At 38.5% G+C, this 27,098-nt stretch overlaps 1 long non-coding RNA gene across 1 annotated transcript; it reads left to right on the plus strand.

Annotated features, from left to right (window-relative positions):
- Positions 1-3,107: 3,107 nt before the first annotated feature.
- Positions 3,108-26,761, plus strand: LOC147578453 (uncharacterized). Its single transcript, XR_015255210.1, has 6 exons — positions 3,108-3,508; positions 9,629-9,803; positions 14,688-14,914; positions 15,894-15,981; positions 22,928-23,028; positions 23,942-26,761. It is a non-coding gene; the product is annotated as an uncharacterized LOC147578453 (long non-coding RNA).
- Positions 26,762-27,098: the final 337 nt, after the last annotated feature.

Genomic DNA, 27,098 nt, shown 5'->3' on the forward strand with positions numbered 1-27,098 from the left:
GTGTTTTATGTTTGTTTTGACCTCTGCTGTATACTTGGCCCCTTAACATCTGTTTTCGACCGTTGCCGTTTTTCACACCAAATTAAATGTCGAGGAGTCAGATAAAATAAGTCCAAAATATGTCCAAATTATTTTTGTTGACTTCCAACAAATGTCTTAGTAACTCTTTTCACATGGAACGATACCATTTAAATGCCAACGTAGGAAATTATTTTCCTTTCAACATTTTAGGAGCTGAAGAAAGGAATTTGGAGGTGTGCTTAAACTCGGGAAATATTGCATTGGCCTTTTTGGTAACTTGCATGACTGTTTCAGGCTTGCTTTGAGGCTATTCTGCCATAGGAAGTTATGTGCATTTGTTGGATGGAAATTCCAGAGAAATTGTTTAACAACGGCATAGAAAAAAGCCATTATTCAGAACTGCTTCAAACTGTAAATACCAGTTAGAATCAAAAGCGATCTACTGTTTATCATATGGAAACCAACATGTATTTGTTTTCCTTCGTAACCTCTACGTGTATGTTTCTGTGTGCATGTGTGTAAGAGAAAGAGTCAAGGCTATAATGACAACTTTTCATCGTCCTAAGAAGTTTGACGATGTTACACCACAGTTAAGTCTGTGGTGTAAGAATTTAACAACTGGCATCACATTTTCGGCATCTCATCTAATAAATATTTTAATAGAGGTAAACTGTGTTGGGAAAGAATACCATCTTCTTTTAAGATCCAACGTGTCTGTATATCAGAGATTGGCAACTAATTCATGATAAAGATGGATTCAAAAATAATTACCCCATCTTATATTATTTACTGCCAATATATCAAAAGAACACGTTCCCAAGTTAACGATGGAAATAGGGTTCATGTCAGTCCACGAGACTGTGCTCAAAGTGGAGCCATGTAATATCTACAGTTTCTCTTCCCCTGTTCTATAACAAATTATCACACTAAAGTTTGCATTTTTTAACAGTTACATTGCCTTTAAACTTGAGCTTTTTGTTTTATATATTGAAGACAAGTTGTTATCTGATGGAGAGGTAACCTGGGGAACATGAACTATTTTCATTGTGCTCTTAAGCAAGTCTGTTGATAATTATTGAAGATGACTGGCTAAATAGATTTTGATTAATCACTTGCAAAAATGATGCTTGTTAGAACCACTTTATATTCCATGTCATGGGGATGATATCAATGTAGGTTTTAGCTATTTCTTTGTAGATGGTGTGTTTTTTTTTAAATCACCTGGCAAAAAGAGAAAACAAACCTTAGTTGAAAGCTTTTGTCTCCAACAGAAAACTCTTTTCATGCCTGCCTTTTTTTTTTTTTAAGAAGTGCTCAATTATTATTTGTGTCATAGTGGGAACACTGGGTCTCTCTAGGGCCTGAACCTTTTCAAACAGGAGATAGCTTTTGTTTTTGTACCCCATCAACACGGATTCACCTAATTAAATCCAATATCTCTGGCTGAAGCAAAATGATTTGTAATAGTTCTTTGGAGTTTACTTAATTAGTTTCGATGTCTTCCGTGTGGTAAATGTGGTGATATTTTATAAAATGGAACTGAAAAAAGAGGAGGCAAAATGCACTCTTACAAGGGATGAGGGAAAGGGAGGTGAGAGGGAGGGCAGACCAGTACGACCAAACCATGAAAGCAAGGTGTAGCTCCAACGCGTGGGCTTGTAGACCCGAGTCATTCATTAGTTGAGATCATCAAAGCAGATCTGACCTGGAAAAAGGCTTCCTGTCAAACGTAGGCCTGGGCATCTGTCAGGGCCTCAGATTCGACACCTTGATCAGCCCAAGACACTGACACCATTTTCTTTAACAAACACCAACAGCTTTTTTCTCCTTCATTTTAACATCTCTCAGGGGTTGGATTCCCTTTCTTCTCCCGCTCTGTGGAGAGTAAAGGGAGCTTGTTAACTTGCTTAGATATTTTGACTGTGGATGCTCTTTGGCCACTTGCCTGTGGTAACAGTGTCAAAGCATAACTTGGTATAATTGCGAGATTTGCAGTCAGAAGAGTGTTCTGTCTTTATGTTCAAGCTGCTGAATAAAAAGAAGTGTCACTTTGGAAAATCGTGCAAATTATCCTCAAAGTTCAGGCAAAATACATAATATAAAATACATACCTGGTATGTCTTGTGTTCATTGCCAGGACACGGAAGAGTAAAAGAACGGGGTTTTAATTATGTGAATTAAAAGCTATAAATTCCCATGTTTGTTATGCTGAGACTGGCTGGCGCACAATAACATAAAATTAAACTTAAAAGGAAAGCAGTAGAACGGGGCTCTTTACAATTTAAAAAGTAACTGAAAAGCATTAAAAATTTTAATTATCCATTGTGTCACAATTTATATACAGTATGGATTAGAAATGACAATTTTTGATGGACCTTCATTTAATAGAGACGTGCATAATTTACAGACATTAGCAATACCCATTCTGCAAGTGGAAATTAGGATTGCAGTGGAAGGTTTATCTTATTGATGGGTAATAAGAGATGGCAATCTAAAACCAGATTTATTAGGAAATGCACTTTTAAAGTGACAGAGTTGTGTTCACTCTGTATTTTCTATGTTTCCAGAGTCGTTTTAGTAGGGAAACTGCAAAATGGGGATTTGCGGGGTTTTCCCCCCTTAGTATATAACGATGTGAAATTTGAAGCGACAGGGACTATAGATGTCCCTCTGCCCTTTTCCATGCAAGATGCGGGTGTGCACATCTTCGAGGATAATCCTTACAGAATGAGCGCCAGCTGATCAGTACGTAACACTGGTAGGCACCGGCGCTGGGGCTGCCAATGCTGGCGTTTAGTACGAGAAAAACGATCCTTCTGGTTAAGTAGACCTTTCCTGTGTCTCACAAACTGTACAAAACCGCGTGCTGCTGGCAGGTAATGGCTAGTAATTAGCGTGGCAGGCAGGTAATGACTTGAAATCACCTGCTAATTGTTTCTGAGTGCTCACTTTCAAAACTCTGGATGAGCGGGGAAAGTCGTGGGGGGCTTTACTGATGGGAATGGAGAAAAGGGGAGGGACACAACCAGGGAATCTCTTTCTGAACAGGGTATCTCCCCTTTTGTTGCTTATTTTACCCGCAGGGCCTCTCTGAGGGACTCCGGAGAGGCACTGAGAATTGGCAGGTTACTTTACCAGCCTGCTGCTCCTACTGGGAAAGATGGTGCCTGTGGAGAAATCCTTTGCTGCTCTGGAATCCAACCAACCTTCTTAGTTTCAGCCTCTGACTAGAAAATTGGGAGGGAGAGAGTAATGGCAGCTTGTTTGTAAAGAAAAATGAATTACACAAAGCCAGATTTTACTTCCCTGACATAACCTACTTCTTTCTCTTTCGTGAGATTTCCCCAACATCATGGAGAGCCCTTGGTGCTGATGCAAGAGCGACCGGGCAAAGAGCCTATGCCAAGTTGAGACTGGATCACTTGTCTAAGGATCCTATAAATGCTTCAGACAAGCGCTCACACACAGAAATCCATACAGGGCACAAGTGAGTAACATAACTGAACATTTTGAGAAGGGGATGGAGGGAGGGGGTCATGGTGAGCCGGAGAATGTGGCTTCTCTAAACTTGAATGAGGGGAGCTTGGGTGGCTCAGTCGGTTAAACATCCGACTCTTGATTTTGACTCAGGTCATGGTCTCCCAGTTCTTAGGATTCAGTCCCACATTGGGCTCTGTGCTGACAGTGAGGAGCCTGCTTGGGATTCTCTCTCTCTCTCTCTCTCTCTCTCTCTCTCTCTGATCCCTCTCTGCTCATGCACATGCATGGGTTCTCTCTTTTTCTATAAATAAATAAATAAATAAATAAATAAATAAATAAATAAATACACTTTAAAGAATAAAAAAAATAAACTTGAATGAAATGCATTCTGCTCCAGCCAATTGCTGGGATATGGATATGGGGAAGAGAGGTCTCCCAAATACTTTAAAAAAAGTTTCTGAGTATAGTTGATGTACAATATTATATTAAGTTTGGTTGTACACATAGTGATTCTCTATAAGTTATGCTATGCTCACCATAAGTGTAGCTGCTATCTGTCACCATACACTATTACAATATTATTGACTATATTCCCTATGCTGTGCCTTTTATCTTTATGACTTACTCATCCCATAACTGCAAGCCTGTGTCTCCCACTCCCCTTCACCCATTTTGTCCATTTCCCCTCCCCTCTGGCAACCATCAGTCTATTCTCTGTATTTACAGGTCTGATTCTGTTTTTTATTTGTTTGGCTATTCATACGTTATGTTTTGTTTTTATATTCCACATGTGAGTGAATTCATATGGTATTTATAGTTCTCAGTCTGACTTATTTCATTTAGTGTAATACTTCTGGTTTTATCTATGTTGTTGCAAATGGTAGATCTCATCCTTTTTTATGGCGGTATAATAGTTCACTGTGTACATGGGTGTGTGTGTGTGTGTGTGTGTGTGTGTGTGTGTGTGTGTGTGTGTTTTAAGTTAATGGTCTTTTTATTGGAAAAAAAAAAGACTAGCATTTACAACTTGGAATGGACATTAAATTGTAATTTCTTGAACAGCAATGTTGATGGTTGTGCTGAAGAGTCCACAGCCACAGCCTACCTCTGCTGGCTCCAAGTCAGGTTCAGGAGGTTTTAAAAACAGAGAGTCCAAAGATGCTCCCTTGGTAAAGGTTTCTTTTTAAAAATTTGTGTGCATGGTGACAGCCCGACACCCATCTCGCTCTCTGGTACAATGAGGACAACGCTAAACCAACACGCACAGGATATCGGCAGGATGTGTCACTGTCACCACGGGTGGGGGCGCACGAAGTACAGGGGGCCGTCCTGCTCTGTGGGGCCGCGTCTAGACGGTCTATCTATCCTTCACCCATTTTTCTGCACAGCATCCTGAGGTAAACCAATTTTAAAGGTTTGTTTTCAGTAAACCCGCTATGACAATTTATACTAACAAATTGAACTAGAACCCATTTGAATGGGTTACATACCACATCTTATTTATCCATTTGTCTATCAATGGACACTTAGGTTGCTTCTGTAACTTGGTTATTGTAAATAATGCTGCAGTGAACATAGGGCTGTATATAGCTTTTTGAATTAGTGTTTTCATTTTCTTTGGGTAAATAGTGGTAGAATTATTGGATCATATAGTATTTCTATTTTTAATTTTTTGAGGAACCTCCACACTGTTTTCCACAGTGGTTGTACCAATTTGTATTCCCACCAACGGTATACAAGTGTTCATCTTTTTCCACATCCTTGCCAACTTGCAATTTCTTGTCTTCTTGATTTTAGCCACTCAGATAGGTATGAGGTGATATCTCATGGTGGTTTTGATTTGCATTTCCTTGATGATGAGGGATGGTGAGCATGTTTTCGTGTGTGTGTTGGCCATCTGGATGTCTTCTTTGGGAAAGTGTCTAGTCATGTCCTGTGCTCATTTTTTAATTGTGTTGTCTGTTTTTTGGTGCTGAGTTGTAGAAGCTCTTTATATATTTTGGTTATTAACCCCTTTTGGATATATCCTTTTCAAATATCTTCTCCCATTCACTAGACTGCCTTTTTGTTTTGTTGACTGTTTCCTTCACTGTGCAAAACCTTTTTATTTTGGTGTAGTCCCAATAATTTGGTTTTGCTTTTGTTTGCCCTGCCTCAGGAGACGTGTCTAGAAATACGTATATGATGCTAGGGCCAGTGTCAGAGAAATTACTGTCTCTGTTCTCTTCTAGGATTTTTATGGTTTCAGGTCTCTTATTTTTGTGTATGGTGTTAGAAAGTGGTCCTGTTGCATTCTTTTGCATGTAGCTGTCCAGTTTTCCCAGCACAGCCCATTAAAGAGACTGTCTTTTTTCCCATTGTATATTTTTGCCTCCAGATTTCCTAAATTCTTAAGAGGAGCCAGAAATCTGGAATTTTATGGGAAAATATCCTGTTTTAAAGCTTTGAAACTAATTAGAAAAAATAAAATCTTTGTGTAGGGGAAGCAAAACCACTGGCTTGATTTTAGGTCACAGGCTGCTAGTTGCTGACGTCTGTTTTAAATTATATATATTTTTACTTGGTACCTTTTCTTTTAGTATCTTGTTAGATGGCAAAGAGGAAGAAAGCAAAGGTGGGCTTACATATTCAACAAGTGTTATTTGGCTGTTAGAATTTTCTTGTGTTTCTTATGCCCAAACAGTTAAAGAATGACATCTTAGGAAATCGTCCCACATGATGCCTGCCTGGTTTTGAGCTTTTCCCTAAATGCTGAAGGCCCCCTTGGGCCAACTCTCTCGGGCTCTTTCAAACATATTTTAGTGGAGAACTTCTGTGAGCACGGACTCACTGGTTCTAATAAGTCATTGTTAAGGAGAATTGACTGACTGTCCCTCATGCCGGCAGTCCAGTAGGCTCCGAAGAACATAGCTGAGGAGCTGGAAAGGCCTAGATTTCATTCAATTTGGGCTCTGCCTACTTACTAATATAACTTGGGCAAGCTCCATCCAACTCAGCCTCCATTTTGTCACTGGTAAATTAAGAGTAATGTACTTACCTTTTGGAACTGTGGTCAGGGTTAGAGAAAAATGCTTAAATTATCCCTTTTATGAATCTTTCATATAGCACACATGAATAGATTGTGGTCATGAGACTTAATAGCCAGATACATACTTTACACTGGTTAAAATCCAAATCATAAATATGCTTTATATTGATTTGAAACCTTCTATGCTTTTCCAGAATACTTAAAGAAAATTAACAAACTTCCTGGTAAAGTTTATTTCCAGATTAAACAGTTTCAAATGAACACTAATGTAATTATGTGATGAGTTTGAAAAAAGTTCAAAAGCTAGAGTCAAGTAAATTCAGGTTTTTGTTTTTTTTTTTAAAAAACCAGGTGGTCATTTTTATGTATACAAGTAAGAAATCATCTAGCAGATCGAGGTTAATAGAGATTAGTCATACATAGGATTTACTAGGTTAGTATTGGAATGGCAAAAAGTGGAGCTGGTCACCGTTCTGAGGACTAGAAGAGAAAGAACTTGCATAGGTGTCTTTTAGTAAAGAGCCAGATTTTGAAGGTAGCCTCAACATAGTCTGAAAAATCATCAGGTCTACCTTGGATTTTCTTTCTACGCAGTTACTGTCACTTCAGAAGAGTGGTTTCTAACTGCATCACATTACATCAAATTGAAAAATTACCCTTTTATTTGTTCTTATTTGTTAGGTGGGTCTCCCCCCTACCCCCCCCCCCCCACCTCCAGGGGCAGGGGATAATATAAGTACTAAAAATTTTATTCTCAAACTGAAAGAGAAAATTGAATTTATACGGAGATAAAGGTGCAGTTGGCTTAATTTGCCCCTTTTCCAAACGCTTTTTATATATAGTTGCCTAAGCAGTTTGTGACACTTATATCCTCTTTCTACCAGCCATCAGTTTTATACATAGTTTCTCTAAAAATAAAGATATTAAAATCAGTCTCTTATTCAGCCACTAGCTTCCAGTGTTCAGAGTTTGATTGTTCAGTTGTATAGTAATTAAGAAGAATGTCTAGCTCTGAAGCTTTTTGAAGTTTTTTTTTCCCTCCCTCAGGATAAAATAAAATAAAATAAAATAAAATAAAATAGGTACCTAAATTGTTTGAAGACCCAGTTTAATTTAGAAAAGGCAAAACCAAAATGTAAGTATAGAGAACTATGAATCTTATCTGAATGTATAAGTTGAGCTACATGACCTATTTAAAGACAAGAGAAGTTGTGTTTTTTATTATATCATTGTTACTTTTCTTGAAACATCTGACTATAACAAAAGGAACTTAGTAATATACCATGATTTTTACGTAGCCCGATGGCTACAGATCCTGAGGTGTCATTCACCTCCTTCATCTATTTGCTCTTATATGTGTTCACCTCAATATTCAATAGAATATTAAGTGATAGATTTCATTCTCTATAAAGTAGTACTCTAATAGAAAACAATAGACTTTAAACAGAGAAATCCAAACATACATTATGAAGAGTTACGTATAAAAAGTGCAACACTTAGTTTATCAGTATGAAAATGAAAAGATAGCTCATTATAACTATGTACAATCATCATCACTATGTTACATTGGGAAAAAAATCCTCTTAAGGTCAGATTGGTTGTGTTGCTAAATAATCAGAATTTTCTGTTGTAATTTGCGAAACCTTAAAAATGAGAAGAATTGATATCATGCTTTCAAACAAAAACTTAAATCATTTCAAGCCAGATTTTTATGAGTCATTGCCAGAGTTTGTGCGTTTTCTCTAATTAAATTATTTTCTTTTAAAAAGCCAGCCTTGGTGGGGGTGGGGTGGAAGTCAGCAGGCGGAGGGAGAGAAGGGAGCTCAGAAGATATACACATAAATTGTCTTAATTTCTGAGAAATGGGGGTCTGACAATCACTTAAGACAATATAGTTGATATGGCTGTCAGGACGGACTCTTTTCAAAAGAATGTTTTCATAGAATATTATCGTGACACTTTGCTCAGATGGATGTCTTTAGCAGTATTTGATTAATGTAACGTAATAAAAGAGATGCACACCAAAGTGTCTGTACGTGTCTTGTTAAGTATGTTTGATTCATTATATGTGGTTCTCAGTTCTTTCCTCTTTCCGCAGTTCATTTTTTATCATTTCAATAATATATCTATAAATATGAAAAAGTTGGCACTTTCAAAGTCTTTGACATATATGGCTATTAATTCATAACTCTAAAAAATTGTATCTTTCAACTTGTCATTTTAAAGCTCATAGAGTTTATTACAGTAAGTAACCTGTGTTAGAAATTAGATTTTGAACTTTAGCAAGAAGATAAATAAGCTCATGAACCTAAAAGTTAAAGATACCTAGACATAGATCTAAGATAGAATTACATGAAAAGATCAATTACTAAAGATTATAATTTTAAACTCCCTGAAGATATCATTGAGGTTTCTTTGGTTACTAGTTTCCAACTAATTTTGTTTTCCAACTCCAGATATCAAATATGGAGCAAGTTTGTAATTAACAAAGCTATCCAAATTCACTTTTTTGATCATCTTAGTTGTAATGGGTTAATGGGTTAAATGTCATGGTTTACGTATTAATGACATAGATGGTTTTAAGACAAGGTATTCTGAAGGCAAAATAATGGTATATATATATATATATACACACACACACACACACACACATATATATACACACATATATACATATGTGTATACATATATACATATGTGTATACATATGTATACACATATGTGTATACACATATATATACATATATGTGTGTACATATATATACATATATGTGTGTACATATATATACATACATGTATATATATTTATATTTTCTTTGTGTTACTATTTTAATAAGAATAAGCCATATAAGGTAGATGCTATTTTACTGACAGAGAAGCTGCGACAGAGGTAACATGGTGAAGATCACACATATGCCAAGGGGCAAAGCAGAGCTGGGCTTGGAAATCAGAAGTCTGGCTCCAGAGCCTTTGACCACCTCTAGGTGAAGCTACATGTGGAATATCTTCTTCTCGGTGCCTTTGGTCCTGCTTCATACCCTGTGCTACGTAAGTAACAGCTTGTCCCTCTCACTTGCCATGTTTCTTTCCATGATTCAGTGAAGAAGATAATCAGGGATCAAGATGGCAGAGGAGGAAGATCCTAAGCTGACCTCCCACGGACACACCAAAACTACAACTACCTATAGAACAGCTATCACTGAGAATGACCTGAAGACTAGCAGAACAGGTCTTCCACAACTAAAGACATAAAGAAAGAGCCACATCATGACAGGTAGGAGGGGCAGAGATGTGGATTGGTCGGGATGCACACCCCTGGCATGGCGACCCACAAGGAGGAGGGTTATTACCAATGTGGAGGTCCGCCCTGATGACTGAGGGGTTCACACACCACATTGGGTTCCCTAGCCATGGGGCTCCCACTAGGAAGATGAGTCCCCATAATACCCGGCTTTGAAAAACAGAGGCAAAGTCCAGGAGCGCTGGAAGGCTATAGGAAACCAAAACTCTACTCTTAAAGGGTGTGAACACAAACTCCCTCACTCTGAGCATCACTGAAGAGGCAGCAGTTGGAAAAGCACTTGGGCCATATGTGAAAGAGACTCACTGACGAATTTTAGGGCAGGTACCAGAGGCGCAGGATCTGTAGGAGTTTTCTTTGGGAACAGAAGTACTGGTGGGCACCACTGGTTTTACTCTCCTACCTAGCTGGTCCGGTGTTGGTGGGTAACATTTATGACTTCCCCATCTACATTGCCATCACTGCTCTCTCCACCCCCATATTCCCCTGTGGAACTGCTGGGGCAGGCACCCCCCACCCCCAACCAGGAGCTTCAGCCCCTGCCATTTATATGTGGCATCTAAAAAATAAAACTAACATAACAAAACAGAAACAGTCTCATGGATACAAATTGGTGGTTGCCAGAGGGGAGGTGGATGGGGAGAGGGATAAAATAGGTGAAGGAGATTAAGAGGTACAAACTTCCAGTTATAAAATAAGTCAGGGGCACCTGGGTGGCCCAGTCGTTGAGTGTCCGACTTCGGCTCAGGTCATGATCTCACGGTTCGTGGGTTCAAGCCCTGCCTCGGGCTCTGTGCTGATAGCTCGGAGCCTGGAGCCTGCTTCGGATTGTGTTTCCCTCTCTCTGCCCTCCCTTTACTCTCTCTGTCTCTCTCTCTCAAAAATAAAAATAAGACATTAAAAAAATAAAATAAATAAGTCATGTGGATGCAAAGTCCAGCTTAAGGAATATAGTCAATAATGCAATTAATTTGTATGGTAACACATGATAATTGGATTCACCAGGGGTGGTCATTTCATATAAATGTTGAATCACTATGTTGTATACCTGAAATTAATATTATATGTCAACTGTACTTTAAAAAGAAGATAGGGGTAACTGTGTGGCTCAGTCGGTTAAGCAGCTGGCTTCTGCTCAGGTCATGGTATCACGGTTCGTGGGTTCCAGCCCCGCATCGGGCTCTGTGCTGACAGCTCGGAGCCTGGAGCCTGCTTCAGATTCTGTGTCTCCCTCTCTTTCTGCTCCTCCCCTGCTTGCGCTCTGTCTCTCTCTCTTTCTCAAAATAAATAAACATTAAAAAAATTTTTTTAAAAAGAATAAAAAAGAAGATGAAATAGCATCTTGAAGCTTGAAAGAGAGTCTATTTAAATGATGCAGCTAGAACAAAAGAAAAACCTCTAGCACATGCCCAATGGTTCCTCTCAGTTTTTATCCAGAAATACTGTGTGATTATTGATTAAAGTGAATCCTTTAATAATAGAATGCCCAAGTGATGGGTTTACTCTGGTTATAACGTGGAATGTTGTGAAGAACTGAAAATGAACAAGAAACCCATATTGTTCTTTATTTCCTCATTTTCTGTTAAAAATACATGTGAAAATATGCATGCATCCATTTCCCTCAAAAAGTGAGGGTCTAGCAAAATGAATGAATTATTTGATCAGTGAATTCCATCGTAGCTGAGAGGGAGAGAGAGAGAGAGACAGAGAGAGAGAGAGACAGAGACAGAAAGAAAATAATGGCCGACCATGAGGATAGCAAGTCTGAAGTGTTCCACATAATGAGGTCTGACTCACAGATGATCTGCGGGTTTCGAGTGCCAGGCTAGCACATCATGTGTGAATAAGCCTGTGGCAGGGGCTGAGGGTGAGGCCTGAGGACATGGTTTATGTTGGAGCCTCACGGTGTTCTGGGTGACTCATGTACACTAAACAGCAGAGTCATGAACCATTTATACACACCCAATATCAGGTTCACTTCGAGGCTGTTCTCCTGCAGCCATTTTACAGCTCTCTCTAAAAAGCACAGAACTTATTTCGGCCTTTTCCAGGAGGATCACGAAGAGGAATTAACAGAGGGCCTTAATGTCTTGATGGTCCTTTCCTGGGGAGATTGTTCTTCCTCTGAGCCCTGAAAGACTCTCCCATGGTACTTTTTCTCTCTATTGTGCTGTGAAAGGAGTGGGTTTGGGGTCAGCTAGAGGCCTAGCTCTCGGCAATGTCCTCACCACCTCTGAGACCTTGGGCAATTCGCTTGTTATTCTTGGGTATGGTTTTCTTGGAAAACTATAAACCTTACAGAATGGGATGGCAGAATTTTATGCATTTATGGGAAATTAACAGAGAAGAAATGTTAACATTCTTTTCAGTGGTCACTTATCCAATTGCTTCAGCTCAGGAACGACCGATGCCAGAGCACTAATTAAGGATGTTAATGTTCAATTTTGTATCTGTTTAGTGTCAAGAGAGAGGAAGAGAGGGTTTTAAATGTGCACTAGTAATTTTTTTATAGGTATGTACAAGGCTTTTTGAAACTATCAATAAAGTCAAGGGACCTATGCAAGGACTAAGAGAAAGTCAAAAGAAAAGAAGCATTCCACATTGTAGGCTGAAGGGGTAGATGGCTTCTTCTGGGTGAGAAAGCATGATCTATCGTGCACCGTTCATGGAACGACCTGTCTGTGGCTGGGCAGCGCTTTCAGGCCTCTGAGTCCTGCCCAAGCCAGGACCTGCCTCTGCTCATTGTCAGTGCTATCACTCGATGCCGGGGAGCAGAGGGGCCCCAAGGGAGTCAACGATGTTGTTTAGGGTTGTCCATTTTGGGGACACATTGGCTAGAACGAATCATACGTTCATAGTCTTGAGGGGTCCTCCGTTTTTAGAGAATTAGAAAGAAACACCGTGTTTGTCATTTTAAAGTGCCCAGGTCTGGCACTTCTATTCAGCATGTACTTTGGGCAAGTCCCCTCACCTGTTGGGGACTAACTTACTGCCTCTGAGAACTGAGGGAGCTGGACCCAAAGGTCTCTAAGGGCTAAAGTTTTCATGCCACGGACTCTGGACTTCTCTATGTAAACACTAAGTAAACTTACAGTAACTATGGAGAAGGACTATATCCTTGCTGATAATTGTAAATGTCCATGATGTCAAAATGCAGGATGGTAAAAAGTGAAGTTGAAAAATGAGGAAGAGGTGTGACAGGGTGCAGTCTAAATAGTTTTGAAGGGTGTGCACTTTTTAGGCTGCCTAGGATCAGGGCATGTCTTCTAGCGAATTTCAGAGTTGACCAAACTACATTTTGGTTCGGACCTACCTTATCCAGCAAGAGAGAGGATGGTAATTAAAGCAACGATAGCCCCATGGCTCACATGACCCCTTTTTCTGATTGAGGGAGGAGGCAGAGGGGAACACGGGAAAGAGAAAACACTTATATTAAGCAATATGTCAAATTCATTACTGAAACATATATTTCAAACATACACAAAAATGTGGTAAAGAGTATAATGAATCCTCATGTTCCTGTGAACATTCAACAATCAATTCATGGACAATCTTGTTTCATCTATATCTTCACTTAATCTTGTTTTACTAAGATTATTTTGGGGCAGATCTCTCACATAATTTTATCTGTAAATGTTTTCCAATATATCTCTAAACGTTAAGAACTCTTTTCATTTAACAGGCAATTGCAATGTCATTAACACACCTAAAAATTTACCCCAAATTCCTTACTATTATTCAGTATCAAGTCAAAGTTCAGATTTCTCCAATTTTCTCATACACATAGATATTTAACAATTTGTTTGAATCTGGACCCTAATAAGTTCATAAATAGCTATTGGTGAGTATGTCTCTTCAGTCTCTTTTAATCTATAGGTGTCCTATCTTTCTTTCTTTCCCCCCACCCCCTAATCTCTATTTGATGAAGAAACTGGGTTGTTTGTTGATCAGAAAATCATGAATTTTCTGATTTTGATGATTAACTTTCTATATTACCTCTTCACATGTTCTTCAGTCCCCTCAGTTTCCTATAAATTGATACTTAAACACATGATTAGATTTCTTTTCTTTTCTTTTTTTTTTTTTTTGACAACTCTTCATAGATGTGTACTGTATTTTTATCAGGAAGCAAATAATGTCTCATTGCCTCCTTTTTCTTGTTCTATTAGTAGCCATTATTGATTACTGTTTAATTTCTTCATTATAGGTTGTCCTATATTAATTTTATGAATATAATCAATTCCTTTTCATCCTAGTAGCTGAAATATTTTTATTAAGAGAAACTTCCCCTACTTGAATACTTGAAGAATTATATATTCATTATAATTTGTACATAAAACTCAGGATAAATACTGGATTTAACCCTCTCTTTACCAGTTTCAGCTTATTTTCTAGCATTCTTCAAAAGTGACCAATGAGAGCTGTGTGTGTGTTTAAACTGTTTATTTTGATCTCGTGGATTTAAAAAATATTTGGACCTCGAGCTTGTAAGTCAGACGGATGTAGGTTTGCATCCCAACTCTGCCCTGTTACACCAGGAAGAATTTTCCCTCCTTTCTTCCCATGATAAAATCCTGGTGACCTTTAGCTCTCCTCCGCAATAAGACTTTCTCTTAACTCTCCTGACCAGGTTAACACCTCTCAAATGCACAATTTCACATTCATTTGTGTGGATGTTGGTTTAATGCCTGATTTCTTTGCTAGACTGTAAGTTCCCTATGGGCACGGACCATGTTTTGCGTTAACTAACCATCAGATCCCCATTATGAGGGTGTCTGTAAATATTTGTTCATTGAATGTTGAAAAACTTGGCTAAATTAATCTCTCTGAGCTTTAGTTTTCTCATCTGTCAAATAGGGGTGATAATACTGATGTCACAATATGAAGATTCTGACGATGTGACAATATGAAGATATGAAGATGTGAAGATTAAGTGAGACAATGGGTGCAAGATACCTGGTCTATCGTAAGCATTCTCAAGTGGTAGCCGGTTTCATATCTGATGACCTTGGACATTACGCTCCTGTCATGAATTACTTGGCTGACACCTCTGATTGTATTGCTTGGGAAACAATTATCAAAAAGTAATTTCTGCTTCTGTTTATGAAATGCTAAGTCAGATGCAAATCAACAGAGTTCTAAAGTGTTCTGAAAGGGAGAAGAGAGAGAAATAGCATTCAAGTCTCCTGCCTCCAAAATTGGGGGGTGGGGATGAAGGAATAATTGAGAATGATACCAAAATAGTTATAAAGAATTATATGAACTGATGAAATCTGAGGGGATGGATAGAGCAGCTTAAGTTAGGGGAAGGAGAAGAAGCACAGTCTCTGGAAGAGGTTTTGTGAGTGGAAGAGAAATTCTGAAGTTAGGACTGGTGTCAGTGCCAAAAAAGGAAGTTGTCGCTTTAGGAGGGCTGACTAAATGTCCTCCGAGACTCCCTTGACTAAAAATATCTCTTCCATTGGCTTGGGGTCATTCAAATCAGAGTCTATCCTTATGCAAATGTTAGGACTTTAGATATTTTCCTACTCACACCACACTGTGTCCCCACCTCCGAAATTTTGCTCAGGCTGGTCCTTCCTCTGGAGTGGTCTTCTCACTTTTCTCTACTCACCATTTTTGTATCGTGTCAGGAGTCACTTCTTCTGGGCGTCTTTTTCAGGCTCTTGCTCCAATCCACCAGGTGCGTTAAGGACTTTCATTTTAGCAAATTCAATAAGCTAACAGTGTGGAGGCCAGAGACCAATTAGAAGAACGCAGGCAATAGGGAGGTCATAGTCCAGGTAGATGATGAGGCCCTGAACTCCGGCAGGGGGCTTTGGAAAGAAGAGGACAGATGAGGAAGCAGATTCAGGAGGTAGAACTCATAGTGGCTGACTACAGTGTTTTGTCTAAGGTGGCTCCTAACATTCAGCACACAAGTAACTAAAAATGTTGGCCCCTTAGTGCAGTCCAGACCTTATGAGTCTTGTATTATTTATTTGGCGTTTAGACTTAAGACTAAAAGGCTCCCATTCCTTTTCACAAAGCTGAGTGACCCTGATTTTCCCCCTGTTTTCTCAGGACATCCCGTACATGTCCCTGTCACTGCATTTACATTTACCGCGGTGTTTATATCTGCTGACTTCACTAAACTGTGAGCACCCGGAAGGTGAGAACTCTCTTATTCATCTTTGTAACCTCGGCAGAGTGCTCAACACATACTTAGTGTTTAAGAAATAACAAATGGGTGATTGAGGTCTTATCTAACCATTGTACATTTACATTTAGATAAGATATTTAGTTACCTGGAAGGATAAATCAGTAACGTGTTAACACATGAACCTAAGTTAGTTTATCTGATTGACCCCTTTTCAGCAGCAGGAACAGAGTGGCGGAAAACCAGCAAGCTGATTTGGGGGGAAGGTCAACAGCACCTGCTAACTTTCAGCCCTGGCTGAGATGGAGGGAAAGAGCAAAGGTGGTTTGTGTGGACCCCCTTAGCATGATTCCTGTGTGAGAGAGTAGGAGAAAGCAAGAAGTACTTAGGGGAGAGCAATCACTATTTTAGTATTGGCGAGATTGTAGAAACTGAGCAAAGGCAAACTGGATTGAGGTTCGTGGGGGTGGGCAAGTGTTGGAGAGCCTTACAACATGGTCATGACAGGGTAGTATGTAGAAATATCCATCAACGAAATGCATGATAGTCTTTCCAGAAAAAAGCCGCCTTATATTCGCAGTGTTTTGTGTATTTGCACAGAGAACTTGCTCATTTATCTAGGTTCTTAAAACACTCAGTTATCTGCCCAAGAGATGCTTTTTGACATAAACAACTATCTACCTGGTGTCAGAATTTCTCAACAGATAAGACATGCTTGTACTCAGGAAGGAACTTCTGCAGTAAGATAGCACACCAAACTTTTATTGTTAATATGGGAAGAAAGGCGTGTGTCAGAATAACAGGAAAACCCACTCCGGTGTATCTGAACCTGATGTGGGGGAGGGGTGGTCGTTTTTATCCGGCACACTGAAAGCAGCCTTTCTTGCAACATGGACTGTCCTTAGAATTCATTGCTTTGTGAATTTTTTTTTAGTACCAGCAGAGATGAAATGAAATCCAGGATTTTTTCAGACCCAGTTAGAAATGAACAATAAGACATTTATCATTAATAATCAGACTGAGCTTATTGTATTTCATGGGATCTAGCATGTGTCCGTGTTTGTCCAATTAAATGTTTCCATCCATAGCATGTGTTTCTTCCCTAGGTGGAGGGATGGGCAGGTGTGGATCTTTTTCTATGAGCAAATTTTCCTTCTATCATGTTTAAATACATAAAATATGATAGCTATTTCCAATAGCTGTGTATTTGCTAAAAAAAGTTGTTTAAGTATAAAGATTTACAGGTCACATTTTGACTTCTGATATATATGGAATCTTAAGAAATTATACTAAATACACTTGTAAATTATATCGATTAGGAAGTCTGGGAGAAAGACAATTTACAGAAACGCCAACCGGATTGAGACTAGAGCAGAGTTGTTCAAATATGCTGGTTCTGGCCTCCTTTGGATTTTTATTTGTTTCCTTATTACTGTCAGGTAGACTTCCCCTGAGAAATTTAGGTGGAGAATTTAAAGGAGATGTGTTTTCAGGAAGACTTAGTGGCAAGACCAGAAGGAAGTCTTAGTGAAATATAGCAAAGGTCATTATAACGTGGCCTTGTCTCATAATTCTAGAGGAAGTAGGTAAGAGGTAGTGTCAGAAAGGGAAAGATACAGAGGTGTTTCTAATGCGGGCACAGGAATATGTGGCAATGATAGAATATTACTAAAGTTTTCCTCTAGAATGAGTCATTGCCAATATAATTTGAAGCTTTATGCAGCTTCAAGAAAATATCAATTTCTATGATTTTTATGAACTTGCACTTTAGAAAGGTTGGCAAATTGATAGACAATGAATAAATGCGTTCAGAATTTACAGTTGAAGCTCATATTGTGGCTTGAATTTAGCTAGGTACGATACCAAAGTTAGTGGCACATGGATGTCTTTCCGATGGTCTGATTTGTTAAAAACAATGCTGACAGATCAATATAAATATAAATAAAATGCCCAAATAATTTGACAGATAACTAGGTATTCTAAGCTTAATTGGGAAGCACGGTTTACATTATAGTTCAAGACTAGACAGTAGTTTTTCAAATCAAGTATCTAACCACCCTAAAGAAATGAATTTCATTGTGAAGCTAAAATGATTACGTACTATAGCCCCTAACTTATTAGAGACAGATGTATCCTTGGTCTAACAAGCTCCATATTGTTAAATGGCAATGCTAGCATCTCCCTTCTTCAGTGTTATCCAAAATGTAATCTTAATACTATTTTATTGAATCTACGGTGATATCTTGTTATTTCCTTTTTGTTCTTGTTTTTGTTTGGGTGTAGGGTGTGTGGTGCGGTGGGTGTTCAGAGTGTTGGGGGTCAGTTTGTATGTATTTCCAGTGAATAACACTGAAATAGTTGGTGGACTTATAACCGGAGTTCTGTGTCCTCAACATTTCATATCCAGGAAAATTTGCTACATTAAACAAAAATCAGAACAAAGAGACTGATATCTGTTCCCACATGAACTATTTTCCTATCAATATAAAGTACAATAAAATGTGATAAGAAGCAAAATTTGGCATAGTTTTATAGGAGTTTGATACTGTAGGTCCACATACATCAGATATTCAACTAATTTAGTATAAATAGTCTAGCATTGTCAAATGAGAGGCAGATAGGATAACTTCCTTAGAGAGCACATAGTTAAAATAATACTTGGAAATGACCAATGGTCAAATATGGGCATAACTTTTCATTTTAGAGATACCTTGTTGTATAGACCAATTTAGTAATAGTGTGTACTTACTCCTAAGAATTTGCTGACCAAAGTACTCTGCCTTCCCCCTAGTGTTCCGATAATAAGATTTCATATTCTGTGAGCATTGCCTATTTCTCCATCCTATGAGCCCATGAACAGTCATCAGCCCTTACATCTCTACTTTCCCAAGATACTGCTAAAAAGGAGAAGTCCAGTTCCTTCCACAGGCACTGCCACTACCACATGGCAAACTTGGCCTCTTCCATGGAGGACTGTACCATGTTCAGTGGTTATTTAGTCAAACTGAATCACCACCTGTCTGCAGCCCAGTTCGACTTTCCCATGATTCTTAGGAAGGCCCTGGCCTCCATTTTGAAAACAGAAAACAAAACCACAGATCGATGAGGGTCAAAGAAGAAGTTAAGAAAGCTGTAGCAATTGTTAAGACGTGGAGACTTTTTGTTTAATTTTTGTTCATTTCCCTTGTATTGACTCTCAGGTAGATGCATTAATGACCTATAATTCTGTTAGGTGCTTTATGAAACAGAGGGAAATGGTATACACATGTGTAGAATCAGAGCCACAATATTGGTAATTAGCTCAATGGAACAAAAAATGGATGTTAGGCTATTTGCTAGAAGTTTGAGTGCAGATTTGACAAGGCAAGGAAAACAGATTGCACTCCAGAGAGAACCGGCTTAACACTTGAATTCAGAGAACTGCAGATTCCTTCCTTGTTGAGTCCTGCAAATAGAGAAGAGGGTAAGAAAGAGAAGTAATTCAAAAGGCGGGGAGGTTAGGAGAGTAAACTGAATTTTTCCATGGAAATAAGATGGTTTTTTTTAATGTTTTTTTTGGCCCCTTTTAAGCCATTGCTTTCAGTTTGCTTCAATGCAGTCACTGAAATAGCTTAGAAAGAAATCTTTGATATGCCAGATCAACCAACAGTTTTAAAATATCCTTTTGTGCCTCCATTTATAATGCAAATAGTCAGTTGGCATTTTGGGTTCATCTCACCATTGTCTCTGAAGTGGGTTAACATACACAGAGTGAGGAAGAGAAGGGAGTCCCACAAGAGAGCACCTCTTTGATAGTTCAATAATAGTAAAAAATGTATTTAGGTCTTTTCTAAATACCTTTCACCTCCTAAGAATATAAAAAAAAAATGAGAGGAAGAGATCTAAGAAGAATAAATTGTGGTTGCCTTCTACGTTAGCTGAATGACTAAAGATATTGTTCTATGAATTACCCAATACTTAAATATTCCGAAGTCTGGCCTTTATGAGCTCATAAAAGACTTTGCTTATGTATCTAGGAAAGCCAGTATCTTTATATACTGTTAGAACAGAACTAGCATACTGTTTCAATATAAGTTTGAAAACCAGCAGAGATTTTGTTATATAAAGCAACTGGGCAATCACCTTAAACCCACGTTTACATTTAGTTTTATCGTACATAAACATTCCTTAGCTGAAATAGTTTTAAAAACTGGTAACCTATGTTTGAGAATGATGGAAAGAGACTGAATCCTAGTTGAAATATTATTGCCACTGTAGTGTTTTATTCATGGGAATCTCCAATCTTTTTTTCAGATATACTGAAAAAGCCAAAATTCATTATTGTCAGAAACACAAACGAGGGTTGGCAGTGATCATGCATCCATGCTGGGAGGAGGGAAGGCTGGGAGCCCTGTACAGCGTATAAACCCCAGATTCTACTTTTTCATTTGAGTTCCTCCATAAATCCTCTCATGCATTCTGAAGCTCGAGAATTTCTTCTAGGCAACTGTTGTCAAAATACATTTTCCGACAAATACCCCCAAAAATGCAACCAAGAGCAACAATGTTTCAGGAAGCTTCAGCTCAAGTGTGAGTAATAACCATTGGGTAAACAGAAGTTTTACCATCTTCTGTTTCATGATTGAGCTTTTCAAATGTAAACAGTTTGTGAGGAAAAAAGTGGGCCATGTCAGATTGGAGAAACAGAGGAAAGCTTGACAGGAGGTGTGCTTTGGCAGGAGAGGTAGTTAGGATACATCTGTGATTCCAAACTGGTTGAAATATCTTGTCTTTGAAGTCATCATTCCTTCTTCTCCCTTTCCCTCCTCGCCTGCCCCTCCCTCATGGGCACTGGCATGGACTTTTTTTTTGCCCTTGCTTCTCTCAGGGACATGAGTTCAAACCCTTCACGTTCTCCCTTCTCCTCTCATTCATCTCCCCAGACCCTTCTCTCACTTGGGCTTACTAAGCAACCATTACTCTCCAGGTCCTCTCCTTGCCTCAGCCTTGGTTAAGTATATCTCTTATATATATTTCTTGATGTCTATATTTTAGGAGAAAAAAGATCTCCTGGTGACTCCCTTTCTTTTTTAATCTGAGTTGAATTACATTTTACAACTCTGATTAAAGACAAATCTTTATTTTTCTACACTGCTCCTTCTTCTGTCTCATTTAACACAGCTGGTGTAAAAGTGATCAATGCTGAAAAGCTTAGTGTATCAAGACTTCTTTGCAGAAATGATGATAAAATACCATGAGAAAGGATGCTACATGTACTCTGTAGTGGAACCCTACCCAGGATCCTCTTTAGTGGCTGCTACGTGCTCTCCTGGCTGTTTGAGTGTGGCTGGTAAACTCAGCACTGTCTCCTTCTCTGGAGAATTGCCCTCTGATCAATGACTGCCTGGGAAGGAGGAAGCTTGCAAAGGCCAGCCTTTCAGACTCAAGGTGCACCCAATGCTGGGTTGCGATTTGTACTCCAGAGCTTCTCCATGGTGTCAGCTGAGCTGTTCTCTGGCCAAGCTTGTCTAGTGTTCTTTCCCTCTTTCTTCTCTCCCCTTCTTCTACAAATGTTCCTCAAAAAAAAAAAAAAAAATCTTTCCAACAAGAATTCCTATCTCAGTCTGTGTCTAGAGCAGTCACCTAAGACATACACCTTTCAAAATAAAGAGGGGAGCCTGAGTGGCTCAGTCGGTTAAGCATCCAATTTCAGCTCAGGTCATGAACTCCTGATTCATGAGGTCGAGCCCCGTGTCGGGCTCTGCACTGACAGCTCAGATCCTGAAGCCTGCTTTGGATTCTGTGTCTCCTTCTCCCTCTGCCCATTCTCACTAGTACTGTGTCTCTGTCTCTCACTCCCCCAAAAATAAAATAAAAATTAAAAAAACATTAAAAAATTCAATACATAAAAAATGACTAGTTTTAAGATGGATGTTGATATGTATTTGGAAAAAACAGAATGAGAACTTAAGATGTTTTCAGTTGTGGCAAAGCTTAAGAACTATAGAGATTCTATCTTTTGCCTCATAAAAAAGAGGAAATACTTTTTAAGGAGTTGCAAATATTTAAAATGTTATTAGGCCAGAAAAATCCCTTGAGTGGGACTGCAGTAGTATTCTAAGTACTTATTTTATGACCGACTTTATAATTTCCAAAGTAGTTTCAATTACATGAACTAAAGTCAATCTCATGGCAGGCATGACAAGCAGGGATAATTATTAGCCCCATTTTCCACATATGAAGACTGTCTCAGAGAGGTTGAATGACGCCATTATCTCCTAGGTAGTAAGTACCTGGCCTGTAGTTGGTGCTCAAACCCAGGTGTCTGTGTGAAACGTGAGTGAGATTTGCTGATTAATTTAAGTCATGTTCTTAAGTTTATTATAGGCTGGATCTTCATAATTCTGTTATTAAATTTATTTGGGCTGCCTGAGCAATCCACCCACTAATCTCGAGTTAATCTGGGACAAAGTGGTCAAATTCATATAAATGTGTATATTGGTTATCCATTGATGTGTAATAAATTATCTTAAAAAATAGCAGCTTAAAATAAGAAATATTTATTATGTCATAGTTTCTGTGGATTAGGAATCTGAGGGGTGCTTGAGTGGTGCTGCTGTCTCAAAGACTTCTCAAATCTATAATCCAGGTGTTAGGCAGAGTTGCAGTCTCATCTAAAGGCTCAGTTGAGGGAGGATTAACTTCTAAACTTACTTAGGTAGTTGTTGGCAGGGTTTAGTTCCTGGGGAGTTGTTGGACTGAGAACCCCATTTCTTTACTGGCTGATGGCCAGAAGCCATCCTCAGTCCCATATTACATGGCCCTTTCCATAGGACAGCTCACAATATGGCAGCTGATATCCCTCAGAGAGGTAAATGACAGAGAGTAAGAAAGGACAGACAAGGTGGAGGCCAGAGCTTTTTTTCTAACTTAATCTTGAAGTGCTATCGAGTCACTTTTACTGTGTTCTGTCCATTAGAAGTGAGTCACAAGGTCCAGGTCCCTACCAGTGGGAGGGGATGATACAGAATGTGAATATCAGGAGGTAGGAGCCATTTGAGAAGCTGCCTACCATCACAGGTCAGTTGGCTTTCTTATGTATGAAGCTATCCCACTTGATCCAACCCCTTCTTCTCTCTATAAGGAGACACGGGATTATTTTCAATGTGTTAATTTCATGGATTTAGGTGTACGTGCCCTAGTTTAGTTCTCTTCTCATTTCTTCTTCCTCCTACCTACTCTTCAATTTCTCTTCTCTTTTTGCTCTTCCTTTCTTGCTTCTCCTGCCCTCTTGCTTCTGTCTCTACTCACTTCTCTTTCAGACTCTTTTTCTCTCTCCCTTCTCATTCTCTCAGCAATTTCCTTCCTTTCGGGATCCAAGTCCTCTATATCTTTCCTGCTCCTATGACCCTCACTGTTTCTCTCTCTGCTCATGGGGACATGGACAACCAGCAGTTTTAGATGCTGGCTTTAACATTTCTAAACAAAGTGATTTAATTCAACTATTGGGTCTAGTCTTCCTCCCAAGTTCCTCTAGGAACTTCCTCACCATGATGAGGTGAGACAAGATGCTTTTATAGAATGTTGAAAATTCCATTTGGGAGGAGGATGGGTTTTTCTTCCCATTGCTTCATGTATAATGTCAGGTCTCAATTGTATCTAGTGTCCAGTTTTGTGTTATGTTAAATTCTTTACTTAAAGAATTTAAACATAAGATGATCATAATAATGATGAGATGATGATGATGATGTCTAAAGTACACTATTACATTACTTATCCAAGATAACCTGTTTAACTCTTGATGGCAGGGACTTTTTCCAGTATCTAGCACCATCCAAGTGAATAAATGAATGCAACACTTTGGCAGAACTACAGTAGATTGGATAGGTTAGCTATTTAAGCTGTTAAAGTTAGGGTGGAAAAATGGTTTTCCCAAATCTTATGTGAAATTCTGGGAAAAAATGTTAATGGGATCTGTATTTCTATTTTTCAGCATGAGAAGATGCTTTCAGGAAAAAAGCGACTATTTGACCCAGCAGAGAGCATTTTCCCGATGTAGGGGTGATGTGCAGCAATTAGCTTGTTTTGGTCTGGAATGACTGACAGCGATTCCATGGATTGTTTTGTGATATTAGACAAAGGTTCTCGGGGCAAAATGTGATTAGAATATGTTCAACTTGATGACATGTATGTTAAGCCTGTTGGCACGTAGCAGCCAATTTCATTGTATGACCTACTGGCTAGAGACATCGAGAGTAAGAGTCAAATCATTTGGAGAAGAGTTGTTTAGTGAGTTAGAATGAATGGAGTCTTTAGTGAGTGTCCGCATCAAATTCTGTCCTAGTTTGTTGCTTGTCATGCCCTATTCTCCATCTGGGATGCCCAAGGCACTCTTTTTCAGGACATTTGACCTACAAGTCATATTTCAGAAACTACTGATTTGGTGCTTGCTGATGGAGTTTAGACTCTGAGGAGTCCGCCTGCTGGATTACGTACAGACTAATGACCCATCAGATGCTAAAGGCAAAAGCTTAAAGTGCACTTGTGAATTAAACCACAGTATTGTCAGAAAGGAAGAATTTATTATGTCATTAAATTTAATTCAATAAGTTTTGCTTCTTTAGATGCACTGCACTGAGGGAAAAGTAAGAAATTAATTTTAAACAAGTGTTATTTTTCTTCTGCTTATCCAGGTAAAGGATATTCATGTGAAAGAGACAGAATATTTTATCGAGATTTTAAAAAAAGCCATTACAACAAATGATAAATTGTGAAAACTGGGCATGACTGCCTAGCCAGGCATGAATTTCTAAGATCAGAGACTATGTGCTTCAGTTAGTAAACACAGAGGAAAATCAACCTTGCCTAATTTAATGACACCCTGGGTGAAGTTTTCAGGCTTTGCATAAAAATCACAGAGGCTCATTGATACAAAGATGTCAGCAGTAATTGTGGTTGATGCTTAGAGTTTAATCTGAAAGTTAGGATGGGCAGAAAATGAAAATCAAGATGGAGAATTTTTGCTTCAAATCTAGAAATTATTATGATATGAAGAAAATTCTCATAGGTTAAATATTAGAATAAAACATAGAAGTGTGAAATATGTGGTATTGAATCTTTCTACATACATCTCATGATTGCTTTAGAGCAACAGAGAAAATGTTGATAAATAGTAACTTAAAGGTAAGTGAGGAAATTGCTGAGTGTTTGTACCTTTTGTCATTTACCAATCAAAACAATACAATGATCTTACAGGGGGTCTAGAATGAAGTCCAGTGATAAATACAAAAATTGGACTTTCCATTGTATTGATAGTGCTCATTCTAATAAGTGAGAGACTTTTAGTATTTGTATTCTAGGTAATAAATTTTCTATTACTAACTATTATGTTAGCGGAATAAAAGCAAGAGTGCAAATCCTCAAAGAACAGATTCTGGTCATTGTTTTAATTCAAAAAATTCCATAGCAAATGGCTTAAGTCAAGTAACAGAAAAAAAACAGTTGACCATTGAACAACACAGGGGGGTAGGGGTACCCATGCCCTGGGCGGTGGAAAAGCTGTGTAAAACTTTTGACTCCCCAGAAACTTAGCCTAATGTTGACTGGAAGCCTTACCAATAACATAAAAAGCTAACCAACACGTATCATATATGATGTATGTATTATATATTATATTCTCTATAATAAAGCAAGTTAGAGAAAGAAAATATTATTAAGAATATCACCAGAAAAGACAACCTACTGAAAGGGAGAAGATATTTGCAAATGACATATCCTGTAAATGGTTAGTATCCAAAATATGTAAAGAACTGATACAACTCAGTACCCCAAAAGCAAATAGGCCAATTAAAAAATGGGCAGAAGACATGAACAGGCATTTCTCCAAAGAAGACATACAGACGTCCAACAGACACATGAAAAGATGCTCAGTGTTACTCATTATCAGGGAAATACAAATCAAAACTACTATGAGATGCTGCCTCCCACCTGTCAGAATGGCTAAAATAAAAAACACAAGAAACAGCAAGTGTTGGCAAGGATGTGGAGAAAAAGGAACACTTGTGCACTGTTGGTGGGAATACAAATTGGTGCAGCCATTGTGGAAAACGGTATGGAGTTTGCTCAGAAAGTTAAAAATAGAACTACCCAACAATCCAGGAATTGCACTATTGGAAATTTACCCCCAAAATACAAAAAAACTAATTCAAAGGGATACATGCACCCTGATGTTTATAGCCACATTGTTTACAATAGCCCAACTATGGAAGCAGCCCAAGTGTCCATTGATAGATAAATGGATAAAGAAGAAATGGGACATATATACAAAGGAATATTTTTCAACCACAAAAAAACAAGAAACCTTGCTATTTGCAACAACATGAACAGATCTAGAGGGTATTACGCTAAGTGAAATAAGTCAAAGACAAATACCATATGATTTCACTTATATGTGGAATTTAAGAAACAAAACAAGCAAAAGAAAAAAAGAGACAAACCGAGAAACAGACTCTTTTTTTAAGTTTATTTATTTATTTATTTTGAGACAAAGGGAGAGAGAGAGAATCCCAAGTAGGCTCCACACTATCAGTACAGAGCCCAGTGTGGGACTTGAACTCATGAGCCGTGATATCATGACCTGAGCCAAAGTTGGACATTTGACACACTGAGCCACCCAGATGCCCCACATATGGTGCACTTTTTTTTTTTTTTGCTTTTATTCATACATTGTTAAAGGTGATGATTTTAATTTTTTGAAGACAATCTGATTTGGAATTTTCCTTTTCCTTCCTCCCTCCCTCCCTCCCTCCCTTCCTCTCTTTCCTTCCTTCCTTCCTTCCTTCCTTCCTTCCTTCCTTCCTTCCTTCCTTCCTTCCTCTCTGTCTCTCTGTCTCTATCTCTGTGTTGTGCTGGAGTCATAAGGTTTATTTTAGTTTTATTATGAAATTATTTTAATCATGGACCATTACCAGGAATAACAGATAAAAAAAAATCCCACCTTCTAGTTTTTCAATATGTTTAGTAATGCAAAGAATATTTTAAAAAAGAATAGGTTGGTGGTCTCACATTTCAAGGTAAGGCACACCTTGTCAGGAAGGGAAAGCTGAGATGGGAAATTCATCTGCTCTTTGTGGAGCTTGCAGTTTTTCCAA

The sequence above is a fragment of the Puma concolor genome, chromosome C1, assembly GCF_028749965.1.
Source record: "Puma concolor isolate L17-30 chromosome C1, mPumCon1.1.hap2, whole genome shotgun sequence".
Classification (NCBI taxonomy): domain Eukaryota; kingdom Metazoa; phylum Chordata; class Mammalia; order Carnivora; family Felidae; genus Puma; species Puma concolor.